Raw genomic sequence first — 16,733 nt, 5'->3', positions numbered from 1 at the left:
TAAAGTTGGTCATATGAATTTGCCATATTGCTTACTGGCTGCTATATTAATGCTATACTATTCACAACAGACAGTGGACCCTTTTTGCCCACGAAATTTCACTAATAAGACTGCACCTTTACAGTTGGAACAAATACAAACACGCTGATATTCACGGAAGTTTTAAGGGCAACAACAATACTATGGTCCATCCCAAACTATGCATGTGGACTTCTGGACTTTGTGCCACAACACAATTAAGGCATGGTCACTTTAACCATTGCTTCCAGTAATTTCTGTAGGAATCTGCACGATCAGGAGTTTCGCATGAGGGTGAAAAAGTTATCAGTGCAGATTTCGTTCATGTTCAAGTTAGTCATGCAAATTTGTTGCATTGTTTCTTTGGCTGCTTGGTTTGAAAGTGACTTTTTGCCTGCTAAATTTTGCCATTTTACAGTACTATATAAAAAGAATGCTCAACAGCGCCCTCTTTGCGCCACTGCACCCTTGATTTCACACTAGACTTCACAGCGGACTACTACCCAATAGTATATTTGTCATTATGCTACCAAAATGTAGCATGGGTGCCATTTGGGACAAAGGCAATATTTATTTTACAGATAGTTTTGTAAAATTAAAATACATGCTTTACTTTGAATTTGTAACAGCGACAGATGAGAGTATAATAAACTGTAATGTATTTTCTCACTAGTTTGTTCTCAGTTTAGGAGTGCTGGCTCATCTTGCATACAAAGAGGAATTAAACATAATTGGAGGGTTGTGTACCTGTTACAAAGCCACATGAAAGTTGTGATCATCCTCCGAATGAAAGCGGAATCGTCAAATCATTTCTGTGTGCCTATAAAATCCTGATGTGATCCCGTAAATACAATGGCTTTCTTTTGTACACTTTCAACAGCTTCACTCGCCATTCAAAGAATCAATAAAAGACCTTGAAGAAATTATGCCAGCTGATATGATGTAATCTTTTATTGTTGGCTAGATAATGCCTGGGCTGTACGTGACTGAATCACTCAGTACTCTTTTATTCGCTTTCTTTCTATCTCTTGCTCTTTATCTCGCTCTCTCTTTCTGTGCTATGGATGTCCTAGCATGTCTCAACAACCAGGAGACACACTCTGCCTCCTCTTTCGCTTCGGTTTCATCAGCCGTGCCGGGATAAAAGGGCCTTAGAGGCAGAATAATTAGATCAAACAATAGATTTAGGATTGAATTCAAAATAAGAATATCCCCTGTGTTTTTGGAAAGGTTTTACCCTTGTTTGGTGGCTACTCAGAGCTTCCCCTGTCTGAAAATACCGGTTAGTGCTGGCTTGGCTCACAATGGTCCATTGCTTGGTTTTAGAGAAAGTAATGACAGCTGGAAGCCTTAAAGTCTTTAGGATGGAGGCACAAGCTCTTGCTGGGCTGTTTGAGGATCCAAGGATAGCCAAATAACGGTTCGAAATCAACGGCATGAACAATTCTGAAAAACAAGGCAGAGTTAAGGTTAGCTCAAGGGTACGAGATACTCTAGTCTACACGAGTTTAAACACTTCTAGCTGTCTAATCAAAAGATTCACTTTTTAATATGAAAGATTACTTACTAAATGTGTGTGCAAAAAAAAAAAAAAACGTGTAATGAAAGCATAAACATCATATATTATATATAATTTAAAAACTGACCCCTTGGGGAAAATGTTTACATTATTAATTATTAATTTTGACACACCTACATTAGTTAAAGCATACGTTGTGTTTTAACAGCTTATCCTTTTATTATTTCACAGTTTAGAGTAATGTAGGTATAGGCTAAATATGATTTTAATTTTTAAGCAAGACTAAAATTTTAAACTTTTAAACTAAATTTTAAACATTTTAACTTCTAAAAACGCGTTCTAAAACGCGTTCATGCGCGAGACGCAAACGGTTAACAATGCAGCAGCAGTAGAACGCAAAATCGTTTTCTGTAAATTCTGTATAAACTCCCAGTTCATGCTTGTTTTGATTCAGAGCAATTAGGGAAATGCTGAACAAGAGACTCGCTCCGAACAGATTTGAATCAGTATGTTCACTTGCGAACAGCTGCAAACGAATCAGGTCAGATCGTGATTGAATCGTTCGATCAGTAATAAGAACCGGTAAACGTTTTTCTAAAAGAATCGGCTCAAAAGAATGATTCATTAGCGAATCAGACGTCGCTATTGCTTCTCTAGTCTAAGCAGGTAGGCGAGGGCCGTTTATGTTGTTGTTGTTTTTTTTAATGAAATGTAGTAAGTAAAACCAAGATATTAGGCTTTAGAATGTATTTAAATAAACTTTTTTTCTAAAATGAGAGTACTCTGTTAAAGTTAAATGTTCAGTAGGCTAGTGAAGTAAAATTCTGTTTGTCAAGCATTCGAGTGTTCTTTTGCATACTGGCTTACCGCTTATTTCCGGTTGTTAGCAGATTATTACATATAACCACAACACATTTTATATTTAATATTTACCATGGAGGTCAATCAATATGTAATTGTGGGTGTAAATGTGTTATTTTAGGAATCAGGTGTCATTGTGGAGTTTCCCCAGGGATCCGATGTGTGCTGTAAATGAATGTGGCATCTCATTAACAATCAACATGGTGAGTACAACCTGGCTTTGGCCTGTTTTACATTCCTGACACTTCATACTTCACACATTAACTTCACGCTTGTTTATTTCTCACTAACCGTGAACGATTTTACATTAACACATTATTTATGGACCTCTGTAGCTCACACATCATACTGAAACAAAAACATTGTTTGCAAACAAGTGAACACAAAACAGTATTTTCTGTTTGAAAATCACCTTGTCTGTTTAGGCTCAAATGTAACAGATCCATATGGAAATGGTATGATGTCGAACCCATCAGCACAAACATCAAATTACCATGCAATTAACATCTACAAACCAATACAGCACAATTTTAACACTTTCAAATAAATATTAATTCATGCGCACACACAGTGACACACGCATGCTGAAGTGTTCCCTTGCCAAAGCAAACACACTCCGGAGAGAAGCGCAGATTACCAGAGTTCAGTGTCCCAGCATCATGATGAAACTTAACGGAAATAACCTGCAACATCTGCACCGTGGCCACTTCTGCGGAGCAAATGCATCTTTGCCTCGCACTTATCGCCTCACTCCCTTGCCCCAATGCATTCTGGGGGTTTAGGTGACAAAAGGCACAAAGAAGCATTTCAGTCAAGCTTAGTCCTTTATGAAGCTGTCATGTTAGCCTGTGCTCCAAAACCTAGTGAGCTGCCTACCTAGATAGCATTTTGAGATGCTTTTAAGATACCTCATTTTGGTATTCTGTTGCCTGATGCTTGGAAGATGATGTAAAAAGGGCACAAGATCATAATGCTAATGTTAAGTTTACTTTTCACTGAAAAGCATCTGCAAATTTAACATTAGTAAAAGTTTTCAGCTAAATTTCCACAAATTGAGGACAAAAATGCTATGCAATTAGGTTTTATCTTCATGTAGCTTCATTTATAGATGCATTTTTATTAAAAGTAATTTATGTGTGAATGTGCCATTCTGTTGCACTTGAAAATTCAAGCTTTTGAATAGAATGCAAAATTGCACGAATAGAAAAAACAATCCTAGAATGAAACACAACAAGCTTGGTGTAAAAATACATTTATTATAGGGTATAGAAATGCTGATTAAAGCCTAAATATACTTATATTCTATTAATTAATATTTTATATTCTATTATATTTACTTATTTTCTATTAATTCTATTAAAAAAGTATTGATACAAATAGTATGTAAATAGTATAATAGTCCCATAATGCCTCAGAGACCAAAGAAACTAATTACAAATCAAGCAGCACGAGCAGTTGCCAATGAAACGGCCGTTCTATGCACACACTCCAAAACGAAGTGTTATTCTTAATTGCAGGTCAGTGTAAAACTGATGTGTCAGCTGCTGTGACTGCTAATTAATTCTGCTCACAAACGAAGCCAGAGACCATCTCCATCTGCTGCTGTTTAACCTGGGAGAGAGTGGCATGTCGGATTGTCATGCTCTTATTATGATAGCGTGCTCGTCTGCGATTATGACTTTTAATGGAACAAGCAACATTGACGCACATGCTTATCACAGTCTAAAAGGTTTTCAATCCAATTACACAAATGTGTGTTTTCTCTAGCACTGATTTTGTAAGTTTATTTCAAGCATCTAGTTTAAAACTTTCATAAATGATAAATAGTTAATAAAATAATATAAAAAATAAATAAAATAAAATAATTGTAAACCAGAATAATTCAAATGCATGTTGTATATGTTTTAATTGCATACCATTTATTAGCTAATATGTATGTCGGCTAAAACAATGCTTAAAGGGTTAATTCACCCAAAAATGAAAATTCTGTCATTAATTTCTCACCCTCATGTCGTTTCAAACCCATAAGACCTTCGTTCATCTTCAGAACACAAATTAAGATATTTTTGACGGAATCTGAGAGATGTCTGACCCTGCATAGACAGCAATACAACTGAAATGTTCCCAAGTCCAGAAATGTAGCAAGGAGATCTGTAAAATAATCCATGTGACATCAGGGGTTCAACCGTAATTTTACGAAGCTACGAGAATAATTTTTGTGCGCAAAAGAAAAAAAATGACGACTTTATTCAACAATTAGTCTCCTTCGCGTCACCCTGTACCGCCATTTTGGAGAGTACCAGCAGGATGTAAACAGCGTATGCTGTTCTGTGTCAGCTGCGTCACGCCGGATCTGTTTCCTACGTTGTTGTGATTTGATCTGAACGAAAACAGCGTACGCTGTTTACGTCTAGCTGGTACTCTCCAAAATGGCGCTACAGGGTGAGACGAATTGTTGAATAAAGTCGTTTTTTTTTTCTTTTGCGCACAAAAAGTATTCTCGTAGCTACGTATAATTGCTGATGAACCACTGATGGCACATGGATTATTTTACAGATCTACTTGCTACGTTTCTAGACATTGGGAACATCTCAGTTGTATTGCTGTCTATGGGAGGGTCAGACAGCTCTCAGATTCCATCAAAAATATCTTAATTTGTGTTCTGAAGATGAACGAAGGTCTTACGGGTTTGAAACGACATGAGGGTGAGAAATTAACGACAGAATTTTCATTTTTGGGCGAACTAACCCTTTAAATATATTTTCTGTTAAATTTTTTATACTATATATTGGGGAAATTTATATGCCAAAAAAAGGTCACAAAAGGTCAGCGAACTGTATCTTTTCCCCAGGGCAGTAATGGAAGAGTGTGTGTGTATATATACATACACTGTACATATATATGTGTTTGTGTAGAAATATATATTTAACTTCTGCAATACATCCAATATTCAATATAAAACTGAAAATTCGGCTTGAAATAATATAGGATATATTGGTTTTTACAGTATTTCCTGCCCATGCGGCCTTGGTTACATCAGCAGAAAATACTAAATCATTAAAGCGATAGAGAAAGATATTTAATGTTGAGAAAAGCACACATTTTTTTCTTTACAATAAAAAAGACTGCATTTTTTTCCCCCAAATAACAATAGTGGAGTCATTTAAAAATTACTCTTTAGATTAATATGCACAGTGATGAATCATGCACACACAGTCGGACATTATCATGGAACATAAAGGAACATTTATAGGTTCAATTTTTTATTTCATGTTTGATTATAAATGAGGGCTGATCTTTTAATTCAATCAGATGTGGGGTTGGCTGTGTGGACACGTGGTGTTTCAGAAGAGGGAAAATCAACCCCCATAATGCTTCTGTCGGAGAAAACAGGCATCATCAATAATTAATTACTAAACAAGGCCGTCATTAAGAGCCCCCCACTGTCTCTGTCCAGCGCAGGGATGGGGTGGGCAGACAGCATGACTCATGCACGGACTTGCAGAGATTAGGCTGAGAAACAGAGAGAAATAGAGATAGATTTAGATGGAGAGAGAGAGAGAGAGAGAGAGAGAGAGGAAGGAAGAGGGAAGGGGTCAGGGTGGAGGCAGTGAGGGAGAGAGTAGGCTTCTATTAGAGTTCATTCTGAAGTTAAGAGTCACAATGATAGCCTCTTGTCAGCAGAGTAGACCAAAACACACAACACACTGTGCTGTGTCTGTGCACGACTCTAAACGATCCTAAGCTGAGAGACCAAGGAAATTTCTATTTGATTGTTAAATGTTATTTCATAAAAAAAGACCAGGATGAAGCGGGTAAAAAAAATAAATAAATAAAATGATCCAGATCTTTTTATTTATTTGTCATTCCCTTATTTAATTGTTCCCTTATTTAATTGTCTGTCTGTCTATCTTCCATCTGTCTGTCCATCCATCTATACAGTTTTCATCATAGAATCTATCTATCTATCTATCTATCTATCTATCTATACATTTTGCGTCATCCATCCATCCATCTTTCCATCTATATACATTTTCCACCTATCTATCTATCTATCTATCTATCCATACATTTTGCGTCATCCATCCATCTTTCCATCTATATACATTTTCCATCTATCTATCTATCTATCTATCTATCTATTTTTAGTCCATCCATCCATCCATTTATCTGTCTATATCTCTCATCTCTCCATCTATTTATATCTACCTTTCCATACATTTTCTGTCCATTCATCCATGCATAAATTAAATATAAGAGCTAAGGACTAAAATCCAGGGCGAAGAGGTGTTAAAAAAATGAAATGCAAATATGTGTTTTCACATTAGCAAACTGTTTTATCATTCATGATTTATTTATTCAAATGTTCTTTAATTATTTGAGAACTGCGGTAACATAAAAGGCGACAGAATAACGATTAAAGTACTGATAAAAGGGACGAGCGCAGACGGAGCGAGATCTCGCAGGGTCAGATGGAGGACAGACGTTCAGAATAACACCTCTGAGTCCAGTGAAGATCATTCCGACAGACAGCCGGATATCACAGTCAGTTGCTTATCGCAGGACCTTGGAAATTCCAGGGAAAAAAAAAATCCCAGCCCCTCTCTCTTTCTCTTTCACAGAATAACGATTAAAGTACTGATAAAAGGGACGAGCACGGACGGAGCGAGATCTCGCAGGGTCAGATGGAGGACAGACGTTCAGAATAACACCTCTGAGTCCAGTGAAGATCATTCCGACAGACAGCCGGATATCACAGTCAGTTGCTTATCGCAGGACCTTGGAAATTCCAGGAAAAAAAAAAATCCCAGCCCCTCTCTCTTCCTCTTTCACCTTCAAAGCGGGTCTAATACGGCCTCAAAGAATACTTGATATTCTCCTATTGGTATTTGCAGATGGTGCTGCTTGCTCACACATTCATTCGGCATGGAGGAAAGGTTGTGTCTTGGGACTCAATAGATTAGTAAGTCTGGGGACAAGTGCCTGGATGCCCCTGTTTAACATGTGAATGACACACCAGTGTGCATTATTGCCTTTGGTCGGAGAAGGCAAGGAGCAGCAAGAGGGACAGTGGAGAGACCATTCAAGAGCAATTGTATTTGCATTAAATATGTATCAATGAAAAATCATGTTTCATGAGGTAGCTGTAATCTCCATTCTGAAGGGTGATGTTCTGCTGCTCCTGGACAACAAAACAATCCTATGCAAAATAAATTAGATTTGGTATTTAGAAACATTGTGATATATAAGAAATATTTCAGATTCTTATTTATGATATTTATAGTAGTTCTGGGTACATTTTAATTGTGATCTTGATTTGAATGATCTCCTCTAAATAGCAAATCTAAAAAACCCATGATCAATCCTTTTATTTTACTGTTTCCTGTGCGGTTTTCTGAAGCCACAGCTAAACAGATAAAAAAAGATTCATATTTGACCAGAGTTTGCAGTCTTAATTAAATGCAATAAGACAACAAGGATGCGTATCGTGAATTAATAGCAAGAAAACGTTTTTGATTTCTTCTCGCAGGCTGCATGCAATAACATACAACCGATTCACCACAAAATGTGAATCAAATACATACAGTACTTCACAAGCAGGGTAGTCCATTTCATAAACGAATGACTCTTTTAAACCGATTAGAACTTGAGAAATGCAGTTGATTAATGAACAAATGACTTTTTAAAACGGCTCATTTGAGTAAATCAAAAACAGAGCGCAAACAGTGTAGTCTGATTCACAAACAAATGACTCTTTTAAAAAGATTATTTTTATTGAATCAGCTACTATCTATCTATCTATCTATCTATCTATCTATGCTTCATACAATTTTAACAACAGTGAGAATTAAAAAAACATTATCTTTTCGCAAAAATGTACGTTTTTTATGTACGTATGGCTTTTTAAATGCCATGAATAAGAGTGGCAATGCTTTTGGCTTCTTTAAAAAAAAAAACAAATTCAATGGAGGACAAATCTTCAGATTATTTTCAAAGACACTCATTCCAGACTGGACAGAATGCAACAAACAAACAAACCAAAAAACAATGAAATTAAACATGAGACAAAACACGAGGACTGGCACAGCTAACGCTGACAGACAGCGAGCGCAGGAGCCTGGTTATTGAACACTGAGTGCTCTGTGAATTTGTACTGAGGCGAGCAGACAGTAGATGCTTTCCTGCGCTCTGCTTGAACCTAAAATGAAAGTGTGATTTTTTTTTTCTCCCTTTGCTTTTGACAATGAAGCTCTCCGTGAAGATTGACCGCCCTGCGTTTACAGGAGGTGGGGACCTAAGAGCTTCACTCTGAAGGGGCCTCTCAGGGGGGTAGCCAGCATTTAGAAGATCTGATTAATCATATTCTCTCTCTCTCTCTTTGAGGTGATAGCTCAGAGGTAGCAGGAGGCCTGGCCCTCGTTACGTGTGCGTCCGGGGAGAGACAGCAGTTTACAGAGCTGTGTGTGAGCAGGGAGATGAATGAACGGCACGGTGAAATAATCAATTATCACTCTCTTCACCGCTGGAACAGGCCCACACACACTGCAAAAAAAACTTAATCAGTATTTTTTGTCTTTGTCTTTTATGTAATATAATTAATATTTCGCTTGTTATTTTAGTAAAGCAATATCCTCAAAACAAGTTAACTCAAATAAATATTTTTATTCAGTAAGGATGCAGTAAATTGATCAAAACTCACAATCAAGACATTTATAATGTAATGAACGAATGCTGTTCTTTTAAACCTTTGAACTCAGAATTCTACAAATATATCAGTTTCCACAAAAATATTTAATAACATAAATGTTAAGAAGAAAATAAGCATATTAGAATGATTTCTAAAGGATTGTGTGACACTGAAGACTGGAGTAATGATGCTGAAAATTTAGCTTTGCCATCACATGAATAAAATGCATTTTTAAATATATTCAAATAGAAAACATATATTTTAATTTGTAATATTTCATAATATTACTGTTTTTACTGTATTTTGTATAAAAATGCAGTCTTGGTGAGCATAAGACCTTTAAAAGAGATTTAAAAAATCTTACCAAGCTCAAACTTTTGAAGTGTGTGTGTATGCAAAATTTGCATAAAATATTAGGCCATATTTGGATTTTTTGTTTTTAGTTTTTCTTACCCACTTTTTTGTGATAATCATTGCTTTTGTTAGAATTTTTCTTTAAAGCAATCTGAAAAGACAAGACAGTTTGTATCTGGTATTAAGAATGGTAAGATTTTTTACTAGAAAACAACAAAATATTGATTAAGAAAATGATTTTTGCAGTGCACACCCTTAAAAACAGAAACGAACACCATTTGTGTCAAAAGACAAAAACACCCGATAAAAAAAAAAAAGATTTTTGCAGAGCAAACACTTCAAAAACCCAGTCAAACCAACACCTTTTGTGTCTAATATTTAATTTCCTACTGTCAGTGAAAGCCCTTAACTGTGTTTTCTAGTATAGTCAGTGATTTTGACACAGTTGGGGATTTTTCAGGCCGAAAGGGTTTTTACTGAACATTCTTGGACGAATATAAGTCACCAGAGTTTGTGAAGAGAGGAGCGATAAAGGGGAGGAGATGAAGAGAGAGAGAGAGAGCGATTGCACCAGAATGGGATGAGAGGTGTCCACTGAGAATTTGGAAGTGGAGGATCTCACTCTGGCGTTCAATCTGCGCCAGCTCCAATACTGTGGAAATAAATTGGTTTTTAAATAGATTGCTAAGCCTCTATCAGCGAGCCACTGATGTGGGTACATTTCATAGGCGGCTATTTAAACCAACCTAAAGCCCATCCATAGTGTAACCTTATTAAAGATATCTGCTAGTTAGACTTCACTAGCTCAGCGTGCTTCACCTCCCGTCTGAAATTAATCTCTGAAACGATACACAGGATAACCGGCTTCATACATATTGTGGAATACAGAGCAGGACTGTAATTAATGTAACGAGGCTTAGTGGCCTGTATCAGCTCTCTGCAAGAAATGGACAAGCTGTGAGACTCAACAGGCCTGAGATTGTGAGGTTTAGAGGTAGGAAAGTTGTCCGTTTGAGAGCTTTTGAGGCTGAAAGGACAAAATGTTTAGAAATTGGAGAAGCATCGCCACTCAAAAATTTGGACACTCCTACTCATTTTTAAAATTATTTTCCATATTTTGAACAACTGTAATCATATGACTAAATTAACACATGCACTAATAAAAATAAAGGTTCCAAAGGGGGGATTCGTAGTGATGCATAGAAGAACCATTTTCTAGATGGTACCTTTTTTTCTTAGTGTGAAGAATATTTAAATAATCTAAAGAATTTCCATTGTAAAGAACCTTTTGTGCAGTATAAAGTTTCCAAGGTTTTTAAAGGTTCTTCAAGAAACCGTCAATGCTAATAAAGAACCTTTATTTTTATGTTTGTACACTGAAAAAAAAAATGGTGTAGAAGCAGTTTTCTCTCAGAAATTGCTAATAAGTGGCATTATTACATTTTTATTCACAACTTTGGAAAAAAAAATTTTTGTAGTGTATCAGAATTTTATAAAGAACAAAACATGTTTAAAAAAAATCCACTCTTCATTTGCTTAACCAACTTCACAATCTGCTTTTCAAACAACATTGAGGAAATTCTTTGAATACTTTTTGGCTGATTTTTCTTCACTATATTCCTCAGTTTAACAATTAAAAGACAAAAAAGTTAAATTAGTGGGGAAAAAAGTAAAAATGCAGGTCAAAAAAATAATCTAGTGTGTCCAAACTTTTGGCTGCTCATGTAGCTTTTATTTCCTGTATTGAGGGAAACATATGCTAACACAGCACATTTCCAATTGATTAATGCCACTGATCTTATTTATGGTGAAAAGCATTATGGTCTTGAGAGAAGTCAGGGGATGATTGAACATCATGACATCATGTATGAGGAAAATCCTGTAAAGGAGCTCACTTAAAAATGCTGAGCCTATAAAAAATAACCTTGCGGATCAGGCCTTTGTGCTGGGTGTAAATACCAACCCATACAAGCATGAAGGGTAAACTAATTAGTCGAATGAATAACCATTAGTCAAAAAATGATCAATTGCAAAAAAAAAGAAAAATTATTTAATTATACTCCAAAAACTAAATTAATCTATTTTATAGAACGTAGTCATGTCATGTGAATAAATTAATAATTCATACTTTAAATGTTTATAAAGCTTACGTAAATAAGTTGGCTTCCATTAGATGGGACAAAATGGATAAAATAAATAAAATTGCAGCCAAACATGCTCCACTTTTTATCAATATCTCAAATCCTTTAAAATGAATTAAAGTCACTGCAGAGAAAATGTTCCTGCAATTTAAGGCTTTTGCAAATGAGTGAATTCAACTGTCTGAGAGCAGAACAGACATAAACAGAAACATCGATCCTAGAGCTGAACAATCAGAATATAGAGTAATGGACGCTGAGTCCTGTCACCAAAACATCTCAGTCTTATTCTAAAGAATGTGATGATGACCAGAAAGGCATCTATTATGTCTGTTTTCTGATGTTTGGGTCTACATTTTGTCCTGCAAACTAAACTGCAAGCTGTCGAATGCCACAAGCTCAGACAACAAGAAGAAAAGAGCGTTGAATGGTGTCAAAATCTCAACATTCTGATGCTTTTTGAAGCATAACAACACTATCAGAATGTACAGAAGAAAAACATTATTATATTAATCTGAAATTTCTGTTCAATTGTTCATGATTTGTTTGTATATTTGTAATATTGTTTGTAATGTATTTTTTGTTTTTGGCTTGCATATTTATGACCTACATTTAAAACCGATTCTTCACCTATAAAAGCACAAAATATACAAATGCATCATAATTTGACTTAAATCCAGCTTTATTTATGATATGAGGGGGAGGAACAAAGACGATGTGCACATAAAAATAATTTCAATAAAGAACAAATGAAGATGAGCTGCAGAGGCCTGAATAATTTCATCACGTCATAAACTGCAGACAGATGGAAGTTAATCTGTGTGAGGAGTTTACAGCGAGATATTTACTCAACAGCATCAATAAAAATTATATCAGAGAGAAATTCTATCAATATTCTTCCGACATAACAACTATGAGAGTGTAGAATATTTTAGTTTTAAAAAAAAATCATTTTAATCTTACATTCAGTAAAGTATTCTAATATAACAGATAATTGTTAGGGTTGCATGTGACCTTTTTCACAATTGTCACTCCTAAGGCACTGTTCAGCAAAAATTAATAAAGGAATAAATGAACCCCCATTCATTTTGAATGTACATGCTAAGAATAAAAGACAATCACATTATTTTTTAAAGATCTAGATCTAAAGCTATTTTCATCTAAACAAATATTTCTATTAGTTTTGAACCTATGCACCACAAACACCTTAAAATGATATAAAAAAATGTCTTAAAAAGTTAACCAACTGATGTGATTTTCAGTTGTGTGGGTCCCCTAGTGGTAAAGCATTACATTATTCCTCCTCCACACCTCTTTTCTCTCTACTCATTTAAACACACAGCCGAAAGAACGATAATTACAGAGTGATCAAGGACAGAGCGGGCTGATTGTTGCCTTTAGTCTATCTGAAATGCTAATACATCACTTAAATGTGCCGAATGATAATGGAGAACAAATTAAAATGTTTGCAGATTTGCAAATCGTCCACGTCAATACATCAACAGCCGGTCTGAATGCAATCTCTTCGTTTTTATGCAAACTACATCTATAGAAAAAAGCAAAAGAATACTTTTTTCACATAAAACTCACTCATGTATATTTATAAGATTTGATCATAAGCTTTCATAAGTCAAGTAGATCCTATTAGGTTCCCTAAATGGATTTCATGGACGTTAGAATGCAGCATCATACGCTCGCCTGATACATATTCATGATATACGCGTGCCTACACGGGAAGCCACGCCGCGGTCAATCTAAAGCCGTGGTAACTGTTTATCTGCAGTGTGTTCCTTTACAATCCGCATAATTTAGCTGTCAGTGGCGTCGTGGACATTTCATTCATTTTTTTTTTTTTTTTCCCTCCATCCATCCCTTCCGGAGTTCCATATGGAAACCCTGCACGATAAATGTCATTTCAAAATCAATTTGCATTAAAAAGGTAGAGTGTGTGTGCGGTCCTGAGAAAAGAATATATGACACAAACCGAACACATTTGCATCTACAACCCCGCCCGGGACGTTACAAAATACAGCCTTTGGGGTGAGGACGGCGAATCATAAAAACCCCGGTTTTTCCTTTGCACTGGCTGAAAAGCAGGAGTAGGCGGATAAATCAACAGCACAAGCATCACACACAAACAGGAAATGCAGCTTCGCTGACTCAATAAATGGATGTGGGCGTGAACCTCTGCGTTAGCAAACGTGTGTGTGTGTGTGTGTGTGTGTGCAGGCAGGTGGGCCTTCTGGATTCAACACTCTCTAGTCCATTGCAGTCGCCGCCGACATGACTCTCCTCGACTACGCGTATTCTTAAGCAATAACAACGAGAGCCGTATTATCCACCCAAGAATACCCGTCACCGAAGAGAGTCCTTTACAGAGAGAAACAACAGAACCGCCGGCATCGTCGGAAAACGGAAAGGCCTTTTCAAAACAATTGATTGAAGACGCTTTGTAGCGCAAGGCAAGGACTTCTCAACGGCTCGTCTGCAAACAGAAATTAACAGTGCATTTTTGTTCAGTAAACGCCTCAGGAAATATGTAGCAAGTGTTTTTTTTGTTGTTGTTTTTGGTGCTATTTCCACCCAGCAATCTGTGCTCTCACAGGGCCACTCGGGGGAAAGGTGCATTTAATGAAGGAGCGGGGGATGGGGCGGAGGTGGTGGATGGGGGTTATGGGTAATCCACCCGCGCCCCGCCCCCCAACAGCATAAACTCACCTGGGATGCAAGGACCCCCGCGGAGGTCCTCCGGCTAGCATCCATGTCCTGACTCCCATTGCCACTGCGATGATTCTGATGATGATGATAGTCCACAGTAGCGGGTTCGCCTAAAAACACAGACCACCGTGGTTAAAATAGAGCGGGACGCTTGAGATCTAAATGCTATTATGGTCCACTTCATCACACACTGCACATCTCATCTGTCTAAATGATATAGAAATGGAAAAAAATTAGCCAAACAGTCCATTAACACTGTGAGGAGAATTCTATATGGAGACATGGACTCAAATGAAGCATGGCGGCACCCCCTCTATACCCCACTTGAGGATGACAGGGGGAAGGGAAAAAAAATAAGGGGTGGGGGCTAAACTGTGTGATTAGTCTAGGAGAGAAACCTTCCTCTTTTCGGAAGAAAAAAGCAACTTGTAATACGTAATAAATGCATTGTGTTACATAGAGAATTGTGAATTTCTTTATATAATAGGTCTGATTTTGATTATCGTTAAATGCATTAGTGGTAAACGTTTGGTTACTAATATTAGGAATACTTCAGTGCATTTAGCAATTTGTGTTTATGTGGTGTCACACTAATTTTAACATATAAAGATGATTTTCAGCTGACAAATGTAATTGTGTAAGAATTCTATTTTATTTGAAAGGTTTGCTTGAATACAAATACCACATTTCAACATACTCTGTTAGAATTGTTTTAATTTTTTTAATTAACAGGCCTTATTTATGGTCGTTTCATTTTTCTGCAAAATTGTATTCTGTTATAATTCCCTTGATATAATAGCTTGTGCTTAATTTACAGAATAATATTTTAATCAATAGAACACAAGCTCACAATTTTTAACAAAATAAAACAGACGTTTCTTAAAAAAAAGTCATTTTTAAGAATATAAATAGTATTATATTATCCTATCAGAACTATTAATTTCAAAAATGACACCTCTAAAAAAAATCACCTACTGAATTATAGTCTACATACCTACCCAAACAGATTTCTCTATTTTACACCAATCATTCACAAAACGAGAAAAACACAATCAGCTTTCATGCTGAAATCCACACATCTCGAAACCCAACAGAGAGAAAGAGAAGGCAGCACAAGAAACTGGAGGAGAACCTAACGGAGGCAGATGGAGAGGGAGAAGCTGGACTCGAGCACAAACGCAATAAAAGCCACTGTACGGGCACACACAGACAGTGTAGCAGCCGGCTGCTCACTCGCTCTCCAGACCCTCAGTCTGCAAAACCATCAGACGCACCTCACACACACACACACACACCCTGACGCAGGGCACACTCCCCCAGTGCTATAGCCCCAGGGCTCTCGCTCTCTCTGTCCATTTCTGAAGCTACACACACACACAAAACCCCTCTTCTAAACCCCCCAGAACTCCAGGAGTTAATCAATGGTCTCCATGCATGGATTTTATGCTTTTTTTGGTTTGTTTGTCTTTACCAAAGTTCCTCTGGGTCCAAATCTTTTTAAATGATACATATTTTTTTCCTGATTTTTTTTTTATTCTACTCTCTTCATGCAAGAACCCATTCACTCACTTTTTATATTTAAAATGTTTAAGGAATTCTAAGAATGGAACAGTTTAGAGCCAAAAAAATAAGAACATATATGTATTCTCAACCTCTCTCCACTCCTCCCTTTCTCCACAAGCGATCTGTGTTATTCCACCCCACACGAAAAGAAAAAACAAAACAACACACACACACACACACACACTTCGAGCCGGACCCTTTACTGATTGCGATTTAATTGAATGGAGCCCATGAATATGGTAATTTCACAAGACACTTGACAAGCATCAGGAGGTGTGGTGGACCACACCGGCAAAAAACAACGACACACACTATTGAAACAACGATCAATATATTTGAAAAAGAACTGGATCGATGTCCACATGTGGATGCGACTTACCCCGTCAAACCTTCAGCATCTCATCGTGCCGCCCATCTCAGCAAGGTGGGATGCCTGATCGTGATAAACCCAGGACGGTACGGCGATGTTAGAGAGAGCCAGGCGACCAGTCCCGTGGTGTGCAGGTGGACGCGGTACATGCTCGCAGGGGGGACGCTTGACAAAAGGATCAAAACCCACTGCCCACTCCCGAGCCAGTTGTTGCTTGACACAGCAAATGAACTTACAGCACAAGAGCGAGTGAAGCTGAGGGAGGGAGAGACAGACGGAGAGAGAGAGGCAGAGGAGGAGAGAGAGAGTGTTTGGCGCGTGTGTGTGTGTGAGAGAGAGATGGAGAATGAGTGAGAGAGAGGAGGAGGTGGGGGTAGAAGGGGGTTCGGAGTGAGCGGGCGAGCGAGGGAGAGAGAGAGAGAAATCACAGCATAACAAAACCTATAGCTACGTGGATGGCCACTCTCTCTCTGTCTCTCTCTCTCTGTCTCTCTCTCTCTATCT

At 37.3% G+C, this 16,733-nt stretch overlaps 2 long non-coding RNA genes across 2 annotated transcripts; one reads left to right on the top strand and one right to left on the bottom strand.

Annotated features, from left to right (window-relative positions):
• Positions 1-643: 643 nt before the first annotated feature.
• LOC107739012 (uncharacterized) lies at positions 644-16,512 on the bottom strand. The gene is made up of 3 exons (XR_001639958.1): positions 16,239-16,512; positions 14,297-14,406; positions 644-1,464 (listed from the first exon to the last, which is right to left on the bottom strand). It is a non-coding gene; the product is annotated as an uncharacterized LOC107739012 (long non-coding RNA).
• Positions 2,149-8,930, top strand: LOC107739011 (uncharacterized). Its single transcript, XR_001639957.1, has 4 exons — positions 2,149-2,203; positions 2,520-2,601; positions 8,649-8,685; positions 8,783-8,930. It is a non-coding gene; the product is annotated as an uncharacterized LOC107739011 (long non-coding RNA).
• Positions 16,513-16,733: the final 221 nt, after the last annotated feature.

The sequence above is a fragment of the Sinocyclocheilus rhinocerous genome, unplaced genomic scaffold, assembly GCF_001515625.1.
Source record: "Sinocyclocheilus rhinocerous isolate Xijiao unplaced genomic scaffold, SAMN03320098_v1.1 scaffold1697, whole genome shotgun sequence".
NCBI lineage: Eukaryota > Metazoa > Chordata > Actinopteri > Cypriniformes > Cyprinidae > Sinocyclocheilus > Sinocyclocheilus rhinocerous.
The sequence above is the reverse complement of the archived record's forward strand: the minus strand, read 5'-3'. Positions and strand labels throughout refer to the sequence as shown.